Here is a 24627-nt window from a genome sequence, read left to right as displayed (position 1 = left end):
ATTAGGTTATATTAGTTATGTTAGGTGAGGGTTTCAGAAACACTCTTTGGAAACCGTTGTAAAACCATTATGTTAGAACTGGAGATTCCAGGAAATAGCAAGCCGGGAGAGAAAATTGTAGCCAAACCCCTGAGAAGGAAACATTTGGGAATGAGGTGAAAGGAGATGACCTCAGGCTTATCCTTGGCTTCCTCTTCCCATCTTGGCTAGAGGAGAATGATGTGAGTTTCCAATGCTCCAGAAGATTTTGAACTTCCCATTGGCATCCTAGAAGTACTCTCAGAACAGTGTCTGCATTATGAGACAAGGATAACAGGATGAGATGATGAAAGCAGACTCAAGACCCTATAAAGAGCCCACAGAGAAGCTATGCCATACCTAAGGGGAATATTTTGAGCATTCTAAAAAATTATTTCCAGGGGTAGTGATAATACAGATTTTCTAAGCTTTAGCTCATTTTTCCTCTGAAATCTATATGCACTGATGAGAAAGCATGCCATAAACTTTTGGAGGAATGGTTTGTACTGTTTGTTTGTTTATCTATCTATCTATCTATCTATCTATCTATCTATCTATCTATCTATCTATCTAGTTAGTGGGGCAATGAGGGTTAAGTGACTTACCCAGGGTCACACAGCTAGTAAGTGTCAAGTGTCTGAGGCTGGATTTGAACTCAGGTCCTCCTGAATCCAGGGCTGGTGCTTTATCCACTGCACCACTTAGCTGCCCCGTACTGTTTTTTGTTATACCGATTTCAAAAGTGACAAATTTATAGATATCAGGTAGTAATCATCAGAGGAAACACACCAATAGCAACTTAAGTTTTTGTTGTTCAGTCGTTTCACTTGCATCTGACTCTTTGTGACCCCATTTGAAATTCTCCTGGTAAAGATACTGGAGTGGTTTGCCATTTCCTTCTCCAGCTTATTTGACCTATGAGTAAACTGGGGCAAACAGGGTTAAGTGAGTTGCGCAGGGTCACACAGCTAGTAAGTGTTTGAGGTGAGATTTGGACCCAGGTCTTCCTGATTCCAAGCCAGTGTTCTATCCACTGTGCTGTCTAGTGGCCCATAGGGACTGATAAGCTGTTGCAACAGAAAAATAGCCCTTCATCCCTTAGGGTTAACCCTAGAAACCAAATGAGAAATCTAATAGTCATGCTCTGGGGGCACAACTAGTCAGCAAAAGTGGGAATTGGGATAATTAGTTGCCTTATAGTGTGTGCTGTACATCAATGGTGTCAGCTGATTCTGAGTTTTAGCCCTCCTGATATGGAATCAAAGGAGATGGATTAAAACCCCAGGACTGCTCATTATTGCTTGTGCGACTTTGAGCAGCTCTACCTCTCTTCTATAAAATCAGGGGGTTGGGCTCAGTAACATCCAAGGTCACTTCCAGATCTAAATCTAGGCTAGTATGACTGGCCTCATTTTGAGGATGAAGAAATCAAGGCTGCTTGAGTAACAGTGAAACAAAAAACATTCATCCGGCACCTGATATCTCCTCCATGCAGCATATGGTGCCATGGGAGGTAGTTGTATGAGAAAACAAAATGTTTGAAAAAATCTTAAACAATAAAAGGCAATATTATTGGGGAGCCTGTTTACTTGATTCCAGAGAGGTCCATGAGGGCTTGAACAGGAAGAAGAGGCTTTGTGGAGAAAGTAAGACTTAAGAATGTCCCTTGAGAAGTGAGTAGGACTTGAACAGAACAAAGAGAGAAGGTAGTGCATTCAAGTGAGAACACCGTGGCACTGGGTCATCTTGTTCTTAGCAACTGGTTTTTCTTATAAACTACACCAGAAAGTATACATCCACCATATCCTTCTAACAGAACAAACAGAATGTTTTGAATAGAAAAATTAATAGTAAATAAAAACTTCAGATTTAATCATGAATTTAAATTGTCTTTTTTTTTCAATATGAGTTCCTTGAGAATTGTGACTACTATTGGTTTTTTTCTTCCATCTTTATATGTCAGCTCGACATCCCTTTACACAAAATAAAAGGCTTAATAAATATTTGTTGAATTGGATCAGGGAAGCCAGGATACAGTAGGATGATCAAAAGTGTACGTGGAAAGAATTGGCAGCCCCATAGACAAGACTAGGCCCAGGGAAATCTTTCAAAGAGCTACTAAGTGGAACTAGGGATATTAGGAGGGGAAAGAGACAAAGAACAATATTGGGTTTTGCACCTGTTCTTTTGTTTTAAGGTGTAAGAATGATCCAATTACCAAGACTCAAAACCATTTCATGAAAGACTTGGTTAGTGATGTGTATCAGGGAGAAGAAAAGACAATGTGATTGTAATACAGTGTAATATCTTCCAGTGTTTAAAGGGCAATCACTTGGAAGGATTAAATATACTCTGCTTGGTAGGAGAGTAGGAAGCAAAGAGGAAGATGCCTTCTATTGAACTCTGGTATCCTGAGTCAACCTAAGATATATTAAACAGTTGTACATGACTTGAGTTTCTAACAATTCCCAGTATACAAAATGAGCATTCCCAGACACTGAAAGTATTCCATCCGAGACTTAATGGTCATCTCTCAAGGTTGTTGTAAATGGATCCATGCTTTTGTTAGGGTTTGATGAAATGGCCTTTAAAGTAACCCCACTAACTCTGAGATTCTACATGGATGCAAAATAGTATCTTAAGATACTCCCACATTGTTTTGAGCAGAAAATTAGTAGAAAAGAAATAGGCTATTAAGGTATGGGAAATAAGGGAACCCTAGAGGAAGAAGATATCATATTCTTTCTGATATAAAGCAAGAAAGTGTCAGGCCCAACAGCAAATTCGGAAGATTAAAGGGACATGAACCTGACCTTTGTTTCTGTGCTTGGCTATTAATTAACTAGAGGTATAGCTTATGCGGTTGTGTAGTGAAGTTCTAATGATGTTGCAAGAAAAAAAACTTCTTAGGAAAACTCTTAAGAAAATTTTTCTTAGGAAAAAAAAACTATATTCTCTGCAGCTAGTAAGTGTCAAGTGTCTAAGGCCGTATTTGAACTCAGGTCTTCCTGAATCCAGGGCCAGTGCTCTATCCACTGCGCCACCTAGCTGCCCTACCTCAGGACAATCTACATCATGACTTGGCATCCCCCTAGAATAGTAACTAGAAATTAGCATTCCAAGTAACCCTGCCTGATACATCAGCTCAGGTCACCTGCCACTCACTTCTAGCTCCTAAAGTTTTCCCCTAGCTGCTTCAGCCTCTTTAGTGTGGCAGGTATCACATGGGGGAAAAGAGATAATGTACAGAGCACCAGCCCTGGAGTCAGGAGGACCTGAGTTCAAATCTGGCCTCAGACACTTAACACTTACTAGCCGTGTGACCCTGGGCAAGTCACTTAACCCCAATTGCCTCACACACACACAAAAAAGATAATGTACGTAACTTACTCAAGTCCCCTTGCGCTCAGGAGTGGCGATGGCAACCTGAAAAATGCCTCTAATATCAGACATAGATCAAACATTGTGGAACTAGGAAGTTTTACTCACATTCTTGTGTGTAGTAATTCCTCTGGTTAGTGCGTAAACATCAGGCTATTATGCGTGTACCTGGAATAGTTACTGCAAGTCATACGTACTAAGGGAAATAATTTTGAGTTTAATTTTTAGAGGGCTTTAAATACCAGGCTGAGAAACTTGTATTTTATAGTAAAGACTCCCTAAAAAAAGAATAAAAGGATAGTCCTGCAATGGTGTGGGTCCAGTGAAAGTCAGATTATGTGAATTGGTTGGCACTGTTGAGTGATTTCCTCCTGGCACAATCAGCTGCATGGGAGTAGGAATGGGCAAATAGAGTGGGAGGGAAAGGGAAACTCAGGGTTGAGGGTTAACATGATACAAGTCTAGGAAAAAAAAGAGCAAAGGATTCCAGCATAGAGGACAGCATATAATCAAATGGGTCAATTATAAGGGAGTCAAAACTATGAAGGAGGGGAAGAGCTGACTCTCTACTCTGCATTAGAGGTATACCTTTTTTGGGGGGAAGGGTAAATTAGTATCTTGACTTGCCTTATAGAATGAGCTCCCATTGTCACAATGAAGGAGAATAATAGACTGGAAGAACAGGAAAATGTTGAAGGACTGAAGATCATGGTAAGACTAAAGGCTGGGGACTAGTCTCGGTGGTTCTTGCCTATAATCTCTGCAACTAGGGAGGCTGAGGCTGGTGGGTCACAAGAACTCTATAGTTCTGAGCTGTAAAAAGCTGATAAAGTCAGCTATAAAGGTGATAAAGATGATCAAGTGTCTGCACTAAAGATGGCACCAGGATGGTGAAGCTCCAGGAAAAGGATAGCCACCAGGTTGTCTAAGGAAGGGTGAACCAGCCCAAGTCAAAAACATAGCAGGTCAAAGTTTCCACAATTATTGGCAATAAAATTTGGTTTATGAGTTAGCTGCACCTCCAGCATGGGCAAGATAAAGGTATCCAGTCTTAAAAAAAAAAAAAAAGACTGGGATTAGGAGGGAGATATGAAAGGAGTGACAAATAAACCACTGTAACCCTCCCTCCCACACACAGGTCAATTAAATAATCTCCTACCTCATCAACCCTCCTCTGTAAGGTCTCTCAGTTCTGATTGCCAAGTTTCAGGACAGGTTTCCATTGCTTAACCACCAAGCTCCAGAAATGGGATTTCTAGAGTCCCGTGGGCTTATTCTGTTCTCTTCTGTCATTGTCTTGGGCCTAGGTAAAGATACTCTCCAGCCAGGATTGTACTGGTAAATGTTTAACAACCAGCTCTCTGAGAGAAAGGAGAGAGAAACAGAGACAGAGACAAGAGAGACAGGGAGACAGAGAGACAGAGGAGAGACAGAGAGAGACAGACAGAAAGATAAAAAAGATGGCCTTCAAGGCCATCTGTCTATCTACCACACCATATTATTGACTCTTTTTGCTTTAAAAAAATTAAAATGTATGAATCCTCTGATCCAGAGACCCCATTACTAGGCACATACCCCCAAGGACATTAGTAACAAGGAAAAAATTCCCATCTGCACCCCAAAATTTACTGCTATACTTTTTTTTTTGCAAAAGCAAAGAATTAGAAACAAAGCAGATGTTCATTGTCTTGGTAGTTGTTCTTTCTAACCAGTTCTTGGGACACGGTGGGACTGATTCGAGTGGGTGGCCTTAAGTAATTTAAAAATCTTATGTAGTGCTTAGTCATGAACACTCAGAATAGGAATAGCCTAAATGCCCTAAGGCCCAGGTTGGAGGGAACTTTATATAAACCAATTTCAGTAAGAGAAAGCAGCTCCTCCAATTTGATGAAAGATTTATTCCTAAGCAGGCTGCTTTTGTTATTGAATTGGGCACATGAATGTGGATGGGGACCTTGTGAGTTTTATCTTATTGTGTCTTTTTTCCCATTTTTTTTGGTAGAATTTTTTTTTTTTTTAGTGAGGCAACTGGGGTTAAGTGACTTGCCCAGGGTCACACAGCTAGTAAGTGTTACGTGTCTGAGGCCGGATTTGAACTCAGGTACTCCTGACTCCAGGGCCAGTGCTCTATCCACTGAGCCACCTAGTTGCCCCAGAATTTTAAAAATATATATTTAGTAAAAAGAAAGTTGCCATTTTTATTTGCCTGATTTATTCAATCTATGCTGATCAGTAGCATGAATTTAGGTCCAGTGTACACGTGGTCTAAGATACCCATCATTTGGGGGGTAATGGTTAAACAAATTGTGGCACTTGAATATAGTGGGATAATAGAAACAATAAATGTGATGAATACAGAGAAGCATGGAAAGACTTAGATGAGCTTATGCAAAGTGAAGTGAGGAAAACCAAGAAAATGTTATAAAAATGATTATAACTCACAATGAAAAGAACAATGAAATAATTGAAATTAATCAATGTGAAATTGTAATGACCAAGCTTGGCTCCAAAGAAGGGATGTGAAAAATATTCTTCCATTGCTTCTTTGTAGGAATGGGGACTGATGGGATAAAACACTGATATAGTGTTGGATGCAGTTGATAGGTTAGTGAGTTTTATAGAACTACTTAGTGACTATATAGTGAAATGTATATAACATAAAAACAAAAGATAATACAATTTTTAAAGGATATGTGTGTTCTGATGAATTATGAGCTCAGTATGAATTAACAGTGTATGTGATGCTCAAAATGACTGATGCAATCAGACCACATTTACAGTTACTTATTGATGAGGGAGAGAGATAGAGAGAGAATGGTGCTCAACCCTACATACAGTGGCCTAGATCCTACCATATCTACCATAGAGGGGAAGGGGAAGGGGAAAGGAATAAGCATTTTTATACAATACCTACTATGTTCCAGGCACTGTGCTTTACAAATATTATCTCATTTGATCCTCACAACAACCCTTTGAGGTAAATGTTATTTTTATCCCCATTTTAAAGGTGAGGAAACTAAGGCAAACTGAAGTTAAATGACTTACCCAAGATCACACAGTTAGTGTCTGAAGGCAGATCTGAACTCAAAGCCACTGCTATATCCACTGCACCACCTAGCTGCCCACTGTGTTCAGTTCTCAGTGTCACATTTTAGGAAGGCCACTAACAAAACAAAGTATGCACATAGTTAAAATGAATAGGATCTCAGAATGTCAGGATCTGAAGAACCTTCAGAGGTAATATAGTCTAACCATTACCTAAACAACAATTCCTAATAGAAAGTCACTCTCAAGTGGTCAGCTGGTCACCGAAGATCTCAAGTGAGAGCAGGGTGACAATTTTAGTAGATCATTGGAATACTTTCTATGACATAATGCTGTCTATTCAATGAGGATAGGCATTGAAGGATAGCTCAAGTCGATTGAGCTGAATGAGGCTCTCTTGCCTGAGTTATCTTTCATGAGTCATAAGTCAAACTTCAGAGAGTACACATTACTCCCTAGTTTTTTTTGTGTGTGTGTTTGTTTTGTACTCAGGTAATGAGAAAGTGACAGAGATATACTGAGCTCTTAATCTTCTAAGCCAAGCAAGTCTCAAGGAATCTCTCAAAGCCTTTAAAGGAAAAAAAAAACTAGCCTATCCTGTGTGTGGGAAAGCTAGTTTTAAATAACAATTTTTATATTAATTATATTAATTTAATATTGATGATATTAATAATAACATTTTAAATGTTAAAATACTGCTCCTAAGGCATCAGTTAAACATTAAGCACCTACTATGTGAAAGGCACCGGAGATACAAAGAAAGGAAAAGACAGTGCCTGTCTTCAAGCAGCTCATAATCTAATGGAAATTAGAAGAAAAGATACAGATAAAGAATAGTTTTTGCATTAAACATTTCTAATTAAAGTCTGACATCTAACATCTATAGGGAGATACCATATAAAATTAAGAACCATTCCCTAGTAAATGAATTGTCAAAAGATGAACAAAAAGAAAAATGCAAAATATCAATTAACCACCTGAAAAATGTTCAGAATCATTATAGTTCAAAGGGGAAATGCAAATTATAATAAACATGAATATCACTTCACACCTATCGAGCTAGTAAAGATTGGAAAAGAGGGGAAAACACATAGCTAGAGAGGCTATAGAAAAACAGGCACACTGATTCACTGTTGGTAAAGCTGTGAATTGATTCAACTATTTTGGAAAACAATTTGGAATTATGCAAGTAAGGAAAGTAACTGAGTGTCCCCTGAGCAAGAGATTCTTCTACTGTATACCAAGGACGACTGTATACCAAGAATGTTTTTGACAGTGAGGAAAAACCTACATGTACAAAAACCATTTAGTAATACTATAAAGCATACACTTGTTCGTGATAGCAGAAAGCTAGAAACAAAACCTGTGATCAACAATTGAAAAATAGTTTAATAAATTATAGTAAATTAATATAATGAAAGAGTACTACAGCAGAAGTAATTATAAATATGAAGAATTCAAAATGAGTAAAATGATGCAGAACAAAGAAAACAGAGCTCAAAAAAACAATGATTATAATATGCCAACATGGAGAAAACAAAGCTCTGGTCAAATACAATAGTCATTGTTAAAGATCAAAATGTCAAAGTTGAAGGACACATCCCTTTTTTCTATTAACAACTTATAAACTTTTTGACATATGCCAAGGAGGAGGGAGGTAGAGAGACTTTCATTTTTGCCTTTGTATCCACAGTGCCCAGCATAATACCTTGTACACAGAGGGTATTTATTAAATATTTATCGATTTATATATTCATTAAAGTGCATTTAGTTAAATGTATTTACTTCAATTAAAATCTTTAGTTTATATTCCTTCTTATTCATGCTTTGAGTTCTGTTACACTTGCATTCCTTCTTAGATGTTGCTTCCCTTTGAATTCCTTTCTGCTGATATTCATATCAAGTTATTACTCTCCCTGATATTCGACTTGGCAGTTATCTCCATCTAACTATACATGTACACACATGCACATACATACATACACATGCATATATATATATATATATATGCTCTCCATCCCTAACCAAGAAAAAACTCATTATGCATATATTTTAAATGGTGGACACAATTCTAAATCTACTTCTCCTAAATCTTCCTTTATCTTCTGAATACCCTACCTTCCATCAATAGCACATCCTATGCCATAAAGGTCTTTAGTTTCTTGCTCCAGATTTCATAATCTCTAGGAATGATTTTTATGGTTCCTTCTGGTCACATCATTTATCCCCATAAGATCCATCAGAAAGAGGTAGTGGTCATCCGATTTAACAAGCCTTAAGAAGTTGGTCAGTGTCCAGTATACATGTACCAGAAAGGAAACATACTTCTCTTTTGTTCATTTCTGTGTGACAGATGGTCACCACACCATTCCTCAATGAGTCACTAAGCACCACTACCCATCTTTATTACTTTAAACATTATTGCAAAACTGCTGTCTTGGTGAACAACTCTGAATCCACATCATCATTCCTTAGAGCAGAAGCAACTTCCTCTTGAGGAAGCTCTGAGAGTAGGGACAGCCAAGTGGTGTAGTAGATAGAGCACTGGCCCTGGAGTCAAGAGGACCTGAGTTCAAATCTGGCCTCAGACACTTGACTAACTGTGTAATCCTGGGCACTTAACTCTTAAGTCACTTAACTCTGATTGCCCTAAACATCTGAGGTTGTCCCCAGTCATCCTGATGCATATCTTGCCACAGGACCCAGAGAAGGAGAGAGTGAGGCTGGTGACTTTGCACAGCCCTGTTTCACTTAAATCCAATTCACTATAAGTCATGACATCACCCCAATGTCATGGTCCTCTTGGAGAACAAAGGACAAACAACAGCTCTAAAAGTGCTGTGTCTAACCTCCATGGGAAGAAACTATTACAGAGCTCCAAAGGTCCAGTGTCCTTCCCTTCTGTTTCACATTCTTCTATCCTCCAACCTTCTCTCACACTTAAGGATTCCTCCCTTCTTCAGACTCTTTTTTTTCCTTTCTGACTTTTCCTTTTAAATCACTGCTTTGATTTTTTTCAAGGAACACTCTATCCTCCCTAGTAACCTAGAAAAAGAAAGTCTTTCCTCAAGTCCTTTAACGTTCCCTAGGAGAGAAACTGCTTTGCATTGTGTGCCTCTATAGTTGTTACTTGGCCTTGACAGACACACAAATGAGGACTTCATCTCCCCAGGTCACTGTAAAATTACTCTTACCCTTCATGCTTCCTGGACTTTCAAGGCTATGTCATTTCTAACATGGCTAACTGCTTATTAGTCACTCCCAAGAACTGAAGGTTGACTTTCCAGCTAGTGACTCACTCAGGCCTTATTTACAGGGGATTTCATCTCATGATAGGATACCACTTAGCAAATTCCTTCCAAGACCCTGATGCAAGCAGCTTGTCAGACTGTTCTTTCTCAAGTCTTCTTTGCTGGTTCTTCTTCCAGACAGATCTCATCTACTAACTGTAGGCGTCCCCTGAAAATCTTTCCTAGGCACTCTTCTCTTCTCCCTCCACACCATCTCAATTTATTCAACTCATCAGTTCCCATGAGTTCAATGATCATCTTTATACAGATGAGTTTCAGATCTATTAACCCTAAATTATAACCCTAAATACTTTCCTGACTTCCAGTCTGGCCGCAACAACTGCCTATTGGATATCTTAAACTGGATGTCTTATAGGCATCTTAATTTTATCATATTCAAGTACAATTCATTATCTTTCTCCCTAAAATCTTCCCTCTTTTGCCAAGGACACCCCCATCTTCCTAGGCACCAAACTTCACAATCTAGGTATCATCCTCAATTCCTCTCTATCACCCCCACAAACATCCAGTCTGTTGATTCTACCCTCACAATGCCTTTACCTTCACACAACCACCACCCTAACAAAGGCCCTCATCATGTCATGCTTATACTCTCTCTCTCTCTTTTTTTTTTTTTTTAGTGAGGTAATTGGGGTTAAGTGACTTGCCCAGGGTCACACAGCTAGTAAGTGTGTAAAGTGTTTGAGACTGGATTTGAACTCAGGTCCTTCTGAATCCAGGGCCAGTGCTCTATCCACTGCACCACCTAGCTGCCCCCATACTTATACTCTCAATTACCTGTTGGTTCATCTCCTTTTCCCAAGTCTCTTCACTCTCTGGTCTATCTTCTCCCTAGCGGCCAAGGTGATCTACCTAAAGTGAAGCTCCAGCCCCGGCCCCCTCCCATGTCTGCCTCCTGACTTTCATGGCTTCCTCAGATTAAATACCACCTTCTGTAAGAGGCCCTTCTTGATCCTCTCTACTACTAGTATCTTCCTTCTGGGAGTATGTCCTATGTATACTCCATAAATCTTGTATGTATATAATTACTTGCACTTTGTCTCCTCTATTAGAATATAAGTTCCTTACTGTGGTTTTTGCCTTTTTTTTTTTCATATTCCTAATGCTTAACACAATCCCTGGCACATAGTATGCACCAATAAATCTTTGGCAACTGACTTCTGAGTTGTTTGTCGGAAGGCCTTGATCAAATACCTCTCACCTTTTTTTTTCTCTTAGGATCTTAGCACTTGGAGCAGGAAGTAAGAGGACTCTTTCCAAGAAGGTACCATATAAAAGTCATGTGTAACCTATAGAAGTTAAGACTTGTGGAAATATTACAAATATTCTCAAGTACATAAAATGCAGACATGTAGAAGGGGACAGAAATAAGACTGATGGAGAGAAAATAAAGAAAGGTCAATCTTGGCTCATTCATTTATTTAACAAGCATTTTTTAGGCACCTACTGAAGTATATAGAAGGCTCTGTTATGGGCACTGGGAATTTTTTAAAAAGCAAGTCCTTGATATAAAGGAGTTAACATTTTATTAGGGAAAAACAAGATGAACACAGATAAATAAAAACAAAATATATATGTAATAAATACAAAATAATTTCCTCATCAGGAACTGAGGTGATCAAGGTGGGCCTCATGAAAGATATGGCACATCAACTCATTTTTAAAGGAAGCTAGTTAAACTACTACAAGATAGAGCTGAAGAAGGATTAGATCATGGTCATGGAGAACAAGCTATGTCAAAATATGAAGAAGGGAAATGGAGTGTTGGGAATTAAAATGCCGCATACAGGGAACAGCAAATAGGCCACTTTACATGGAATTTAAGACAAGTGAAGGAGAATAATGTGTATTGAGCTTAGAAAGGTGGGCTGGGGTAAGGTTGTGAAGAGTTCTGAGTGCCACAATGCAATTTGCTCCGATGTGAATGACCAGTGAAGCTACAAGTCAAAGGAATTGAATGCGCTGACGAACTATGAAAGGAGGGTGTTTGAAGGAACATCAGTGCTTCAAAATTCTAATTTCTCAAGTTCCAAATTGTAAAGGGGAGGGGAGTCAAAAGGATGGAGAAGGCTATGAACTGGGTGCTGAACTTATTAAGAAAGGAGGAAGAATAACCTGGGGGGCAGTGGATCTCTGCCAGCAGGTTATAGAAGGGTTGGGGGTAGGATCTAAGAGAAGGCACATTCAGTACTAGAGGAGGTAGTTGGAAATTTGAGGAGGATCCAGGTTTCAAGAGTGCCAGAAAATTGAAGAAATCCAAAAGAAAACGGTCTAAGAGAAAGGGAAGTTTATTAAAAATAGAATAGGAGTTCCAGAGGGCACAATGAACATGAGTCAGATCTAGATTGGGACTTAGGAGAGGTGGGACTGAGTTGGATGAATAGAGATAAGAAGACAAGAAGTGGTGGCAGAAGAAGGAAGTGGGTTTTGCTTAAGCTGCCAGGGTTCTAGAATGCCAAGATTAGGAAAAGAGGAAGTAAGCATTTCCTGGCCTTAAGTTGAGAGTATAGCAATTTGACAGATCACCTCCAAGAGCTCTATGAATGTTAGGCCAAGTCATCAATTCTCTTTTAAACTTGGGGGATGGGAGAGAGAAGGGAGATTTGGCCTGGTTTCAGCAATTCTTACCAGAGATGAAACTCTGATGGTAAAAGGTCTGGAATTTAAGATTCATATCCTGGGTTGGGTCCTGGAAGAGACTGAGACTGAGGCTCTATTACTCCATTAGGTTTAGTCTAACAACTAAAGTTTGACATGAGGAAAAATTTCCCCAAAACAAGTTCAAAAGTAGAATAAGCTACCTTGGGGGATGATAAATTCCCTTTCCCTGAAGGTCTTTAAAAAGAACGTAGCTTGCTAATCCACTGTTGATGGAGTTGTGAACTGATTCAACCATTCTGGAGAACAATTTGGAACTATGCCCAAAGGGCTATAAAACTGTGCATACTCTATGATCCAGCAAAACCACTGCTAGGTTTATATCACAAAGATATCCCCCCAAAGAGAAAAAGACCTATTTTGTACAAAAATATTTATAAAAGCTCTTTTTGTGGTAGCTAAGAATTGGAAATTGAGGGGTTGCCCATCAATTGGGGAATGGCTAAACAAGCTGTGGTATATGATGGTGATGGAATATTATTGTGCTATAAGAAATGACAAGCAGAATGATTTCAGAAAGGCCTGGAAAAACTTATATGAACTAATGTATAGTGAAGTGAGCAGAACCAGAAGAATGTTGTGCACAGTGACAGCAATATTATTTGATGAAAAGCTATGAATGATGTGAGGGAAAAATACATCCTCTTCTCAATAATTCTCAGGAACTCAACAGAGATGTGACAAAGGCTCTTTATTTCCTTCTCATGAGAAGGAAGCACCCTAGTGTGCAGCTAGTGGGTGCCCAGAAAGGGGGCTCTCAGGCCCTCTTTTATACCCTAGTCCCTAACAAGAATGGACCCTCCCCTTTTCCATCACTGGTCCAACCACTCAAGGGTTACAATCTACGAGCAAAACTAGCTAATTGAAAAGCAGTATTCCCGCCCCTCTTCCTTGTATGGGCATAACTCAGGAATGGACCTTATACTTCCTTATACGGACACAACTCTGAAGTGGACCTTATTGAGACCAAGGCTCCTTGAACCATGTGATTTTGTTAGCCTGAGGGGGAGGAGGGGATCTGAGACCTTTGTCCTACAAACAGGTCAGGAGGAGTATGACTGACTTGTCATCTCCTTTTCCCAAGTCTCTTCACTCTCTGGTCTATGTCTCAATGTCTCCACATTGAGAGGAGACAACTACCCATTTTCTCACAAATGACAACTATTCTTAGCAGTACAATGATCTAAGAAAATTGCAAAGGACTAATGATGAAGCATACTATAAGAACTGATATTGATTGAACACAGACAGAAGCATGCTATTTTTCACTTTATTTCTTTCATTTTTTCTTTTGAGTCTTTTTATACAAAATGACTAATATGGTAAAGTTTTACATAATTGCACATGTATAACCTATATGTGATTGCTTACTGCCTTAGGGAGGGGGGAGAGGTGGGAGGGAAGGAAGGATAGAATTTGGAACTCAAAACTTTAAATAAAAATGCTTATTATTTTAAAAAACTATCTTTACATGTAATTGGAAAAAATAAAAAAGCTATTTACTTAAAAAAAAGAATGTAGCTGACCACTCATTTTTGATCAGGTAAAAATTGAATCAAATGGACTCTCAAATCCTTCTAAGTGAGATTCTGAAATAATGATTATATTATTTCCGTTAAAGGACTGTGGCAAGGAAAGCATTTTGTAACTGTAAACCATTATGTAAATATATTCTTACTATTCTTTTTTTTCCATAAAAGTATTTTATTATTTCCAGTTACATGTAGAGACAGTTTTCTTTCTTTCTTTCTTTCTTTCTTTCTTTCTTTCTTTCTTTCTTTCTTTCTTTCTTTCTTTCTTTCTTTTTGTGAGGCAATGAGGGTTAAGTGACTTGCCCAGGATCACACAGCTATTAAGTGTTAAGTATCTGAGGCCAGATTTGAACTCAGGTACTCCTGACTCCAGGGCTGGTGCTCTATCCACTGGGCCACCTAGCTGCCCCAGAGATAGTTTTCAACATTTGTTTCCAGGTTCAAATTTTTCTCCCTCCTCCCCCCCCTCCGTCCTCCTAAAGACAGTAAATAATCTGATATACATTATATATGCACAATCACATTAAACATATTTCTGCATTTTTCATGTTGTGAAAGAAGAATCAGAGCAAAAAGGAAAAACCTCAAAAAAGAAAAACAACAACAACAAAAACAATAGATATAGTATGGTTCAATCTGCATCTAGATTCCACAGTTGTTTTTTTCTGGATTTGAAGAGCATTTTCCATCATGAGATCTTTGGAACTATCTTGGACCATTGTATTGCTGAGAAGAATCAAGTCTATCACAGTTGATCAACACATAATGTTGTTGATACTCTGTACAGTGTTCTCCTGGTTCTGTTCATCTCATTCAGCATCATTTCATGTAAGTCCTTCCAGGTTTCTCTGAAATCTGCCTGCTCATCGTTTCTTACAGCACAATAGTATTCCATCTAACTATTCTTATTGTAAATTTTTTTGAGATGCATCATGTTAGGGCAGATAAAGAATTCTCCAGAACTGTACTGCACTTATATAAGCATGAGATATGAAAAGGAGGAGGAGGCTGTAAAATTTCAGAATCAGGAATATCCAGGATCAAATCTTGCCATTGACACAGAATGGCTATACAACCCTAGTCAAGTCACTTAACCTCTAGATGTCCCCAAGCAATTCTATAATAATATTTTACAATTAAATTGACAGTGTTCCTTGATGCAAGGAGTTACCATTCTAAGAGTTCCCCACCCTGATGAAACTTCAGATTTCCCCTTCCCCCAACAAGGGCTGCCATTTAGACCATATTTTAATTCCTTGAATTTATCATCACAATTCTGCAAAGAGAATAAATAGCTTTGTCATAAAGGCAAAGCTATTGCTAGCCATTAGTAACTTTTGTCTATCCCATCCTGTACAATGGCACAGATTTACATCTACCACTGTAGCTACAGGCAAGCATTCTGGGAAGTTAGTGTGAGCTTTGCTTGGAAAAACTTCATACATTTCAGGGGGAAAAGCAGGTTTGAAGGCAATTAAAAAAATAAACAGACCTGGGGCATTGCTAGAGGCACACATACTGACACACCACTTCCCCAACCTTTAATCTTAATTTATAAAAGTCTACAGTTTTTCCTTTCTTCCCTAAAGCAAGCTTCCCCCTTCTCATAAATTGGAAGATGTCTTACCAGTGAATGTGTTGGACCTGAAATAAAATTCAGAATAGTAAAAAACCTTCACCCCCAAGTTTTTGTACTCTTCTAGCCTTGCTTAAGGGCAATTAAAACAAAAGGCTAGAGTTTATAGATCAAATAAGATACTATGGTTCTATTTAGAAAATTAATGTTTCCTTTTAAAATTACTGTGCTCTACCGTCAGCTGGTTGTTGTCTTTCTGAAAGCAGACCATGACATTGGGAGATGGTGTCATGACTTGCAGTGAATTGGATTTAAGTGAGGCTGGGCTGTGCAAAATCACCAGCCTCACTCTCTCCTTCACAGTCATCTGGGTCCAGTGGCAAGATACAGATCAAGACGGCTGGATATGGCCCCTTATGCAGTGGGAGATCTTGGCTTTTTTTTTTTTTTGGCAGGGCGATCGGGGTTAAGTGACTTGCCCAGGGTCACACAGCTAGTAAGTATCAAGTGTCTGAGGCTGGATTTGAACTCAGGATCTCCTGAATTCAGGGCTGGTGCTTTATCCACTGCGCCACCTAAGCCACCTAACTGCCCCAATCGCGGCCTTTTTAAGCTAAGGTCTTTGCCAGATCTCAGTTTGCCTGAGGCAACATCCATTAAGTGATTATCCTTAGGTAAGAAAGGAGGTGAGTGGCCTCCTTTACCTAGTCAAAACAAATAAATCAGTAAATGGAGAACAAAGAAAAAGAAGGGAAGGAAGAAAGGAAGGAAGGAAGAAAGAAAGAAAGAAAGTGTTATGGGCCCAGACCACCCCAAAAGTGGCACCAAATCGGGACTGAGATAGCTCCAGGACCATCACCCTTCATTCCAGTCTCCGCAGCCACCCCTCACCCAACTGTTCCAGCCACCACTAGTGGGGGATGGTCCTCCCTCAATAAGGGAACTTTCCACAGTCAGATGATCACCCCCATCAGTCCTCTATAAAAGTATCTGTCTGTCTCCTGCTCAAGGAGATTGGTATCTCAGAGCCAAGCTCTGTGCCATGCCTTCTCCCTATGAGAAGTCCAAAGATTTCTCTCTTGGTTTCCCTTCTCCAGTCCCTAAATAAACTATTATCTTATTCTACTGGATTTGTGTGCAAGAGGGTGTAATTCTTTAAAGAGGAATTCCTAAGGATCCCAACACCTGTCCCAAACCCCACATCTATTTCCCCATAACAAAGAAAGACAGACAGACAGACAGAAAATGTCAGAGCGGAAGGCCCTCAGGGTTTCTGGCCAAAATAGAAGCAATTGCTATTTACATTCACTCTGAAATACTAAGAAACCATATGATTTATGGATTGTTGCAATAGCCTTCTAGTTGAATTCTCTGCCATAAATCTCCCCCTATATGTCTTTCATATAGTTGCCAAAATTTTCCTAAAGTTTAGGTCTGACCATGCCACTCACCTATTCAAGTCCAGTGGCTCTCTTTTAGCTCCAAGATCAGTCATAAAGTGCTCTGGAATTTAAAACTCTTCACAACTTGTCCTCTTCCTACCTTTCATACATTTTATTGCCCATCCACACACAATAATACAACTACACTGACTTGCTTTTTGTTTTTCAAAAACAACACTTCATCTCCTACCTTCATGCCTTTTACTGGCCATCTTTGCCCTCTATACTAGTTCACTTGGTGATCTCATCAGTTCCCATAGATTCAATTATCATCTCTATACAGATTATTCTCAGATCTACTTATCTAGTGCTAACCACTCTGCTGATCTTTAGTCTCACATTACCAGCTGCCCATTGGACATCCTGAACTGGATGTTTGGTCATCATCTTAAATTAAAACACATCCAAAATAGAACTCATCTTCCCCCCCCCCCAAATCGTCCCATTTCCTGAACTCTTTTATCACTATCAAGAGCATCGCTGTCCTCCCAGTCACCCCAGTTCACATTCAAGGGAGTCCTCTTTAACTCCTCACTCTCACCTCCTGTCTCAAATCTTTTACCAAGTCCTGTTGATTTTACCTTCGCAACATCTCTTTTATGCACTCCCTTTTCTCTTCTGACATTGCCCCTATCCTGATGAAGGCGCTCATCACCTTATGCCAGAACTACTGCAATAACCTTCCTGAAGTCTCTCAAGTCAATTCCTTCCTCTACTTAGCCATCATGGTGATCTTCCTAAAGATCTGGACATGGCATTCCCCTTACTCAATAAACTCTAGTGGTTCACTGCTGCTTCTAAGATCAAATATTCAATCTTCTCTTTGACATTATTTATTTATTTGTTTGTTCGATCATTTGATCATTTGTTTTTCTGTCTGTCTATCTATCTATCTATTTAGAATTTTCCCCAAGTTACACGTAAAAAACAAATTCTGTTTGACTTTGAAAGACCTTAATAAATTGCCCCTTCCTACCTTTCCAGTATTCCTATACTTTATTCCCCTCCACATACTCTGTAATCCAGTGACATTGGCCTTATTGTTGGTCCTAACATAAGATACTCCATCTCGCCAAACCATACATTTTCTTTTTTTTTTCTTTTTGGTAGGGCAATGAGGGTTAAGTGACTTGCCCAGGGTCACACAGCTAGTAAGTGTCAAGTATCTGAGGTCAGATTTGAACTCAGGTCCTCCTGGATCCAGGGCCAATGCTCTATCCACTGCGCCACCTAGCTTCCCCGAGAATATTATTAATATTACAGGGGCCTCCTGCTGTGTGAGCATGAGACAATGTGTGAGAATAGGCCCCCTGCTGTGCAAGCATGTGACCACCCTCAACCAATCAGCTTGAAGCAGTGTGTGAGGCAGTTGGTTTGGTCAGTTGGTTTTGGGTGCTTGGAACCTCATGGGGTTGGCAGATCTGATTTCTCCTCGAGGGTAGGTTAGGTTTTCCTACTCTTTCATATATACTTGTTCTCTCTTTGTTAACCTCTAATATATTTTTTGTTTTGTTTTGGGTTGGTTTTTGTTTTTTTTTTTTGGTGAGGCAGTTGGGGTTAAGTGACTTGCCTTAGGTCACATAGCTAGTAAGTATAAAGTGTCTGAGGCCGGATTTGAACTCAGGTGCTCCGGAATCCAGAGCCAGTGCTCTATCCACTCCACCACCTAGCTACCCCTAATATATTTTAATAAATGTTTAATACCTAAACTGTTAAACTGTTGCCTATTTAGCTTTCCCTACAAGGGGACAGATAGGGTAACCACACACATTTAGTTTTTGTTTTTTTGGTTTGTTTTTTTGTTTGTTTGTTTGTTTTGTGAGGCAGTTGGGGTTAAGTAACTTGCCCAGCATCACAGCTAGTAAGTGTCAAGTGTCTGAGGTGGGATTTGAACTCAGGACCTCCTGAATCCAGGGCCAGTGCTCTATCCACTGCACCACCTAGCTGCCCCTACGCACATTTAATTTTACCCATCACAGTTTTGGCGAGCCAGCCAGAAGTTGAAGCATCACAGGTTCAATGATAAGGGAAGCCTAACCACTTCTTAAGTGATTGAAATAATCAGTCTCACTTTCATTGGTTCATCACCCCCACCTTGGATTCCTAGGGAAAGTTGATCATTTTAGTAGCAGTTATAAAGTCTAAGGGATTTGCCAAAAGGGGAGAAGTAAAGAGAGAGAGAGAGAGAGAGAGAGAGAGAAAGAGAGAGAGAGATTGAGAGAGAGGAAGAGATCAAAGGAAAATTTTAAATTAGGTATGGATCAGGTTGTTTATTCTTATGCAGAAAGCAGTGCTCACCTAGAAGAATCATAGTACACATTGGGGCAGCTAGATGGCGCTGTGGTTAAAGCACCGGCCCTGGATTCAGGAGTACCTGAGTTCAAATCCGACCTCAGACACTTGACAATTACTAGCTGTGTGACCCTGGGCAAGTCACTTAACCCCCATTGCCTGCAAAAACAAAAACAAAAACAAAATTTTTAAAGAATCATAGTGCACATTAACAGAATGATTTACACAGCATTTAGTGACAACTTATCACTACAGTTAGAGTTTGCTGAGAAAACAATAAGTGATCATCATCAGAACATAAAATATTTTTTTGCAATATTCCTACCACACTTTGTAAACAAGGTAAAATAAAGAGGGGAGAAAAAATCAGTTAAGTAAAACTAACCAACACATCAACAATCTATGAAATGTTTCACACCCCAAATTACCAACTTCTGCATAAACAGGAAGGAACTATATTTTCTCATTTCTTCTTATCAAGTGCTTGGTCATGATTATTATAGATTATTCAGTTTTGTTTTTCTATTCATATTTTTTTGGCTGTTGTGAATTTGTTTTCCTGATTCTGCTTACTTTCCTTCATATCAGTTCATATAAGTCTTCCCATGCTTCTCTGTATTCTTTATATTCAAGTGCTGTAATATTCCATTAAATTCATGAACCAAAGTTTGTTTAGCCATTAAACAACTGATGGGTATCTCCTTTGTTTGTACTCCTTTGCTACCAAAGGAAATGCTGAAGAAATAATTAGGTGTATATGAGACTTTTCTTTTTTTCTTTGACCTCTTTCAAATATATGCCTCACAGTGAACTATCTGGTTAAAAGGGTACTTGTAAACAAAATTCCAAATTGATTTTCCAGAATTATTGGATCCACTAATATTTATAATTATTTGCCTATCTTTCCAAAGCCCCTCTAATATTAAATATTTCCATGTTTTTCATCTTTGCCAATCTACTGGATGCGAATCCTCAGAGTAATTTTTATTTGCATTATTCTATTATTAGTGATTTGGAGCACTCTTTAATACAGTTGTTGATAGGTTTAATTCTTCCTTTGAAAAACATTTGTTTCCCCAACTGAGAAATGGTCAAAGGATATGAACAGGCAGTCTTCAGATGAAGAAATTTAAAGCTATCTATAGCCATATGAAAAAAATGCTTTAGATCACTATTGATTAGAGAAATGCAAATTAAAATAACTCTGAGGTACCACCTCACACCTATCAGATTGGCTAACATGACAAAAAAGGAAAATGATAAATGTTGGAGAAGATGTAGAGAAATTGGGACACTAATACATTGTTGGTGGAGAGCAGTTTGGAACTATGCCCAAAGGGTTATAAAACTGTGTATATCCCTTGACCCAGCAATACCACTACTAGGTTTGTATCCCAAAGAGATCATAAAGAAAGGAAAAGGACCCACATGTATAAAGATATTTATAGCCGCTCTCTTTGAGTTGGCAAAGAATTAGAAATTAAGGGGATGCCCATCAACTAGGGAATGGCTAAACAAGTTGTGGTATATGAATATAATGGAATATTATTGTGCTGTAAGAAATGTTGAGCAGACAGATTTCAGAAAAACCTGGAAAGACTTAAGTGGATTGATGCTGACTGGGGTGAACAGAAATAGGAGAACACTGTACAAAGTAACAGCAACATTGTATGATGATTAGCTGTGATAGACTTAGCTCTTCTCAGCAATACAATTATCAGAGACAATTCCAAATGACTCATGATGGAAAATGTTCTCCATATCCAGAAAAAGAACTGTGGGATTTGAATGGAGATTGAACCATACTATTTGTACCTTTGGGTTGTTTTTGGGTTTTTTTTTCATTTTTGAGCTTTTTCCCTTTTGTTCTGATTCTTCTTTCACAACATGACTAATTTGGTATGTTTAATGTGATTGTACATATGTAACTTATATTGGATTGCTTGCTATCTTTTTTTGGTTTTTTTTTGGTTTGGTTTTTTTGTTGTTGTTTTTTGTTTTTGCGGGGCAATGGGGGTTAAGTGACTTGCCCAGGGTCACACAGCTAATAAGTATCAAGTGTCTGAGGCCAGATTTGAACTCAGGTACTCCTGAATCCAGAGCCGGTGCTTTATCCACTGTGCCACCTAGCTGCCCCCAAATTTTTCTTTTTTTTTTTGTGGGGCAATGAGGATTAAGTGACTTACCCAGGGTCACACAGCTAGTAAGTGTCAAGTGTCTGAGGCCCGATTTGAACTCAGGTCCTCCTGAATCTAAGGCCTGTGCTTTATCCACTGTGCCACCTAGCTGCCCCTTTGCTTGCTATCTTGGTGAGGAGAGAGGGAAGGGAAGGAGGGAGAAAAATTTGGAACTCAAAATATTATAAAAAGTGAATGTTGAAAACTATTTTTACCTATAACTGGAAAAAAAATATGATTTAGATACCAAAAAAATAGAAAAAAATTTAAAAAGAAATAATGAGCAGGCAGATTTCAGAAAAACCTGGAAAGACTTACATGAATTGATGCTGAGTGAAGTGAGCAGAACTAGGAGAACATTGTACACAGTAATAACAACATTGTGTGATGATAAGTTGTGAAAGACTTAGCTTTTCTTAGCAATATGATTCAAGAAAATTCCAAAAGACATATGGTGAAAAATGTTCTCTACATCCAGAAAAAGAACCATGGAGTCTGAATGCAGATCAAAGTATACTATTTTCACTTTATTTGTTGTTGTTATTTTTTTCTTTCTTGTGGTTATTCCCTTTTGTTCTGATTCTTCTTTTACAACATGAGTGATATGGAAATATATAAAAAATTTGTTCACATTCTTTGACATAAAACACTAGGAATGATTTTTATGCTTCCAAGCAATCCTAATGAAAAGTTATGAGCTGGGTAGAAGTTTTGAAAGAAAGGACAGAAGTTAAAACTAAAAAGATAAAAACATTAGGACTTTTTTAGCTTGCTTATGAAGGCTCTCCTATCCATGGTGACATGCTAGAAATCCATGGTCAAAATGAAATAGGAAAAATAGAAATACTCTATCATCTGACAGCAAGATGTATCTTTCCAAAATCAGAAGGTGGATTAGAAAGCAAAGTCTTATTGACACAGACTACCCACTCTAATGCTATGGCTAGTTATAATTCTTGAACATAGACTGCCCCAAAGCACAGAAGACATAATAAAAACTGTCTTGGAAGATTTTTTTTTTCATGAATTGCAGCAGCAGTAACCCATTACTTACCACCCTTTATTCGCTGGAAACTGTTTTGTAGCCACCCATGCCTCCACCTTTTAATTTTAGATAGCTTACCAGCCTACTGTTGGATAGACTGAGTCAATGGAGGAGAAAGCCTTAACTTATAAGAAGACACTCTGAAGAAATGTCCTAAATTCATGGAGAAGCTTGTGAAAGAATTTGCATCAACACAAACTAGAAGGCAAAAAAGTTCAAATTCAACAGAAAGATCATCTTCCTTAAAACGTTCTTGTGAAGAAGTAGATATAGACTATAGACCCTATCTTTGTAAGTCATGGCAACAAATGGTAAACCATAAAATATTTTTTTCCAGACATGATAATTCTGAGAGTAACAACCAAATGTTTTCCATAGTGTCATGTCATCTAAAAAGCAACCATCTAATAAAGTATTTATTTAATATTAGAGAAAGTGGGGTTCATTTTCTTAATCTATATCAGAAATAGCCTACATGCAGATGTTGAGTTTTTAAGGTTATCTTTAAAATGTTCTTCCCCTTAATAATAATGCTTTAATGATATAGCAACATTTCTGAATTTTAAAGACTAAACAGGTCAACATACCACTTTTTCTATATAAATTACTCACTGTGTTTCTTAAATAAGAATGAATTTCAGGTATAGGGAAATATATTTTCTGTTCCTAAGTCATTATGGGCTAAATAACTTAATATCAATGTGTTGGTTTTGAATAAAACCTATGTAAAAGATAAGTGTATTTCAGTTTAAATAAAAGGGGAGATATGATTTTGTGTCATCTCTTTGGATGTTTAATTAAGTAATCATAATCTTAAACTCAGTTGCAATCCTAATTTACTCTGTTCTTTTAGAAAAGTATAAATATATAAAACATTGAAATGGAATCATTTGTATGCATATTTAAGTAGCATTGTTATAGCAAAGATAAAATTAGCGTGCTACCTACTTGCTCTGTATTGCATAGAATACAATACAGATGGTATGTTTAAATGGGGGATGCTTAAAATGGCAGAGCAGATAGGCAAAGAATAGATCCAGGTCCATTCTATACTATATAATCTATTTTTAAGTACATACAATATAACAGCAATCATAAAAGGTACCACATGTGACATATTTTTAAAATGATGTATTGTTTATTTTAATTGGGAGAGAAGAAACAATTGTTCCTTCAGAACCCTAATGTCATCAAAGGCCATAGAGAGAGTTAAATAAGATCAACAGAGAGCCTGGAGAAAGTTTTGTTGCTCTTAAACAAAGAAAGAAATGAGAGGTGAAAAAGAAATGTACCAGGAAAAAAAGGAATCAGGAGAGGGAATTTACAATCTCACATAATACTGTTACATGAGATGAAGAATATAGGAATCACTCTTGGTCTTAAATATTTGTACTAATTTTTTTTTTTGTGGGGCAATGGGGGTTAAGTGACTTGCCCAGGGTCACACAGCTAGTAAGTGTCAAGTGTCTGAGGTCATTTTTGAACTCAGGTCCTCCTGAATCCAGAGCCAGTGCTTTAACCACTGCGCCATCTAGCTGCCCCTATTTGTACTAATTTTCACAGCATATATTTAATCTCATTCTTATCAAAGAAATTTGATATAATTTCCCTCAATCAACAATTTTCCTCCTTATTCTTGCTGTTAATGTGGTTCATAAACAAGCTTTTCAGGTTCATGTAATCAAATTTGTCTATTTTACATTTTGTAATCTACACTATCCCTTGTTTGCTTGAGAATTTTCTCTGTAACCAGGGTACCTGAAGAGTACTGTTCATGTCAAGTATCCATTTTCAGATTACTGTATTGTTCCATTTGGTGTAAGATACTTATCTAAACCTAATTTTTTTACTCATTTATTTACTTATTTATTTATAAGAGAGATAGGAGCAATTTTATTTTGTGATCTTTTTTTAAAAGTATTTTATTATTTTCCAGTTACATGTAGGGATAGTTTTCAACATTTGTTTTTATAAGATTTCCAATTTCAAATTTTTCTCCCTCCCCCCCTCCCCTAGACAGCAGGTAAACTGATATACAATAACATCAAACATATTTCTGCATTAGTCATGTTGTAAGAGAAGAATCAGAGCAAAAAGGAAAAACCTCAAAAAAGAAAAACAACAACAACAAAAACAAAAGAAACAATATG

General features: G+C 38.1%; 1 protein-coding gene and 1 pseudogene across 4 annotated transcripts in view; both read left to right on the top strand.

The window, feature by feature from the left end:
• LOC122735654 (stimulated by retinoic acid gene 6 protein-like) overlaps positions 1-24627 on the top strand; it is a 91767-nt gene that overhangs the window by 5501 nt on the left and 61639 nt on the right. Inside the window, exon 2 of one of the 4 annotated variants that reach the window (XM_043977378.1) lies at positions 10974-11019. The exons of the other annotated variants lie outside the window; for them this stretch is intronic. The gene's annotated coding sequence lies outside the window, so the exon portion shown is untranslated. The remainder of the gene's footprint in view (positions 1-10973; positions 11020-24627) is intronic. 4 annotated transcript variants of the gene reach the window in all.
• LOC122737248 lies at positions 4054-22947 on the top strand (annotated as a pseudogene).

Source organism: Dromiciops gliroides, chromosome 1 (assembly GCF_019393635.1).
Source record: "Dromiciops gliroides isolate mDroGli1 chromosome 1, mDroGli1.pri, whole genome shotgun sequence".
In the NCBI taxonomy this organism is placed as follows: domain Eukaryota; kingdom Metazoa; phylum Chordata; class Mammalia; order Microbiotheria; family Microbiotheriidae; genus Dromiciops; species Dromiciops gliroides.
The sequence above is the reverse complement of the archived record's forward strand: the minus strand, read 5'-3'. Positions and strand labels throughout refer to the sequence as shown.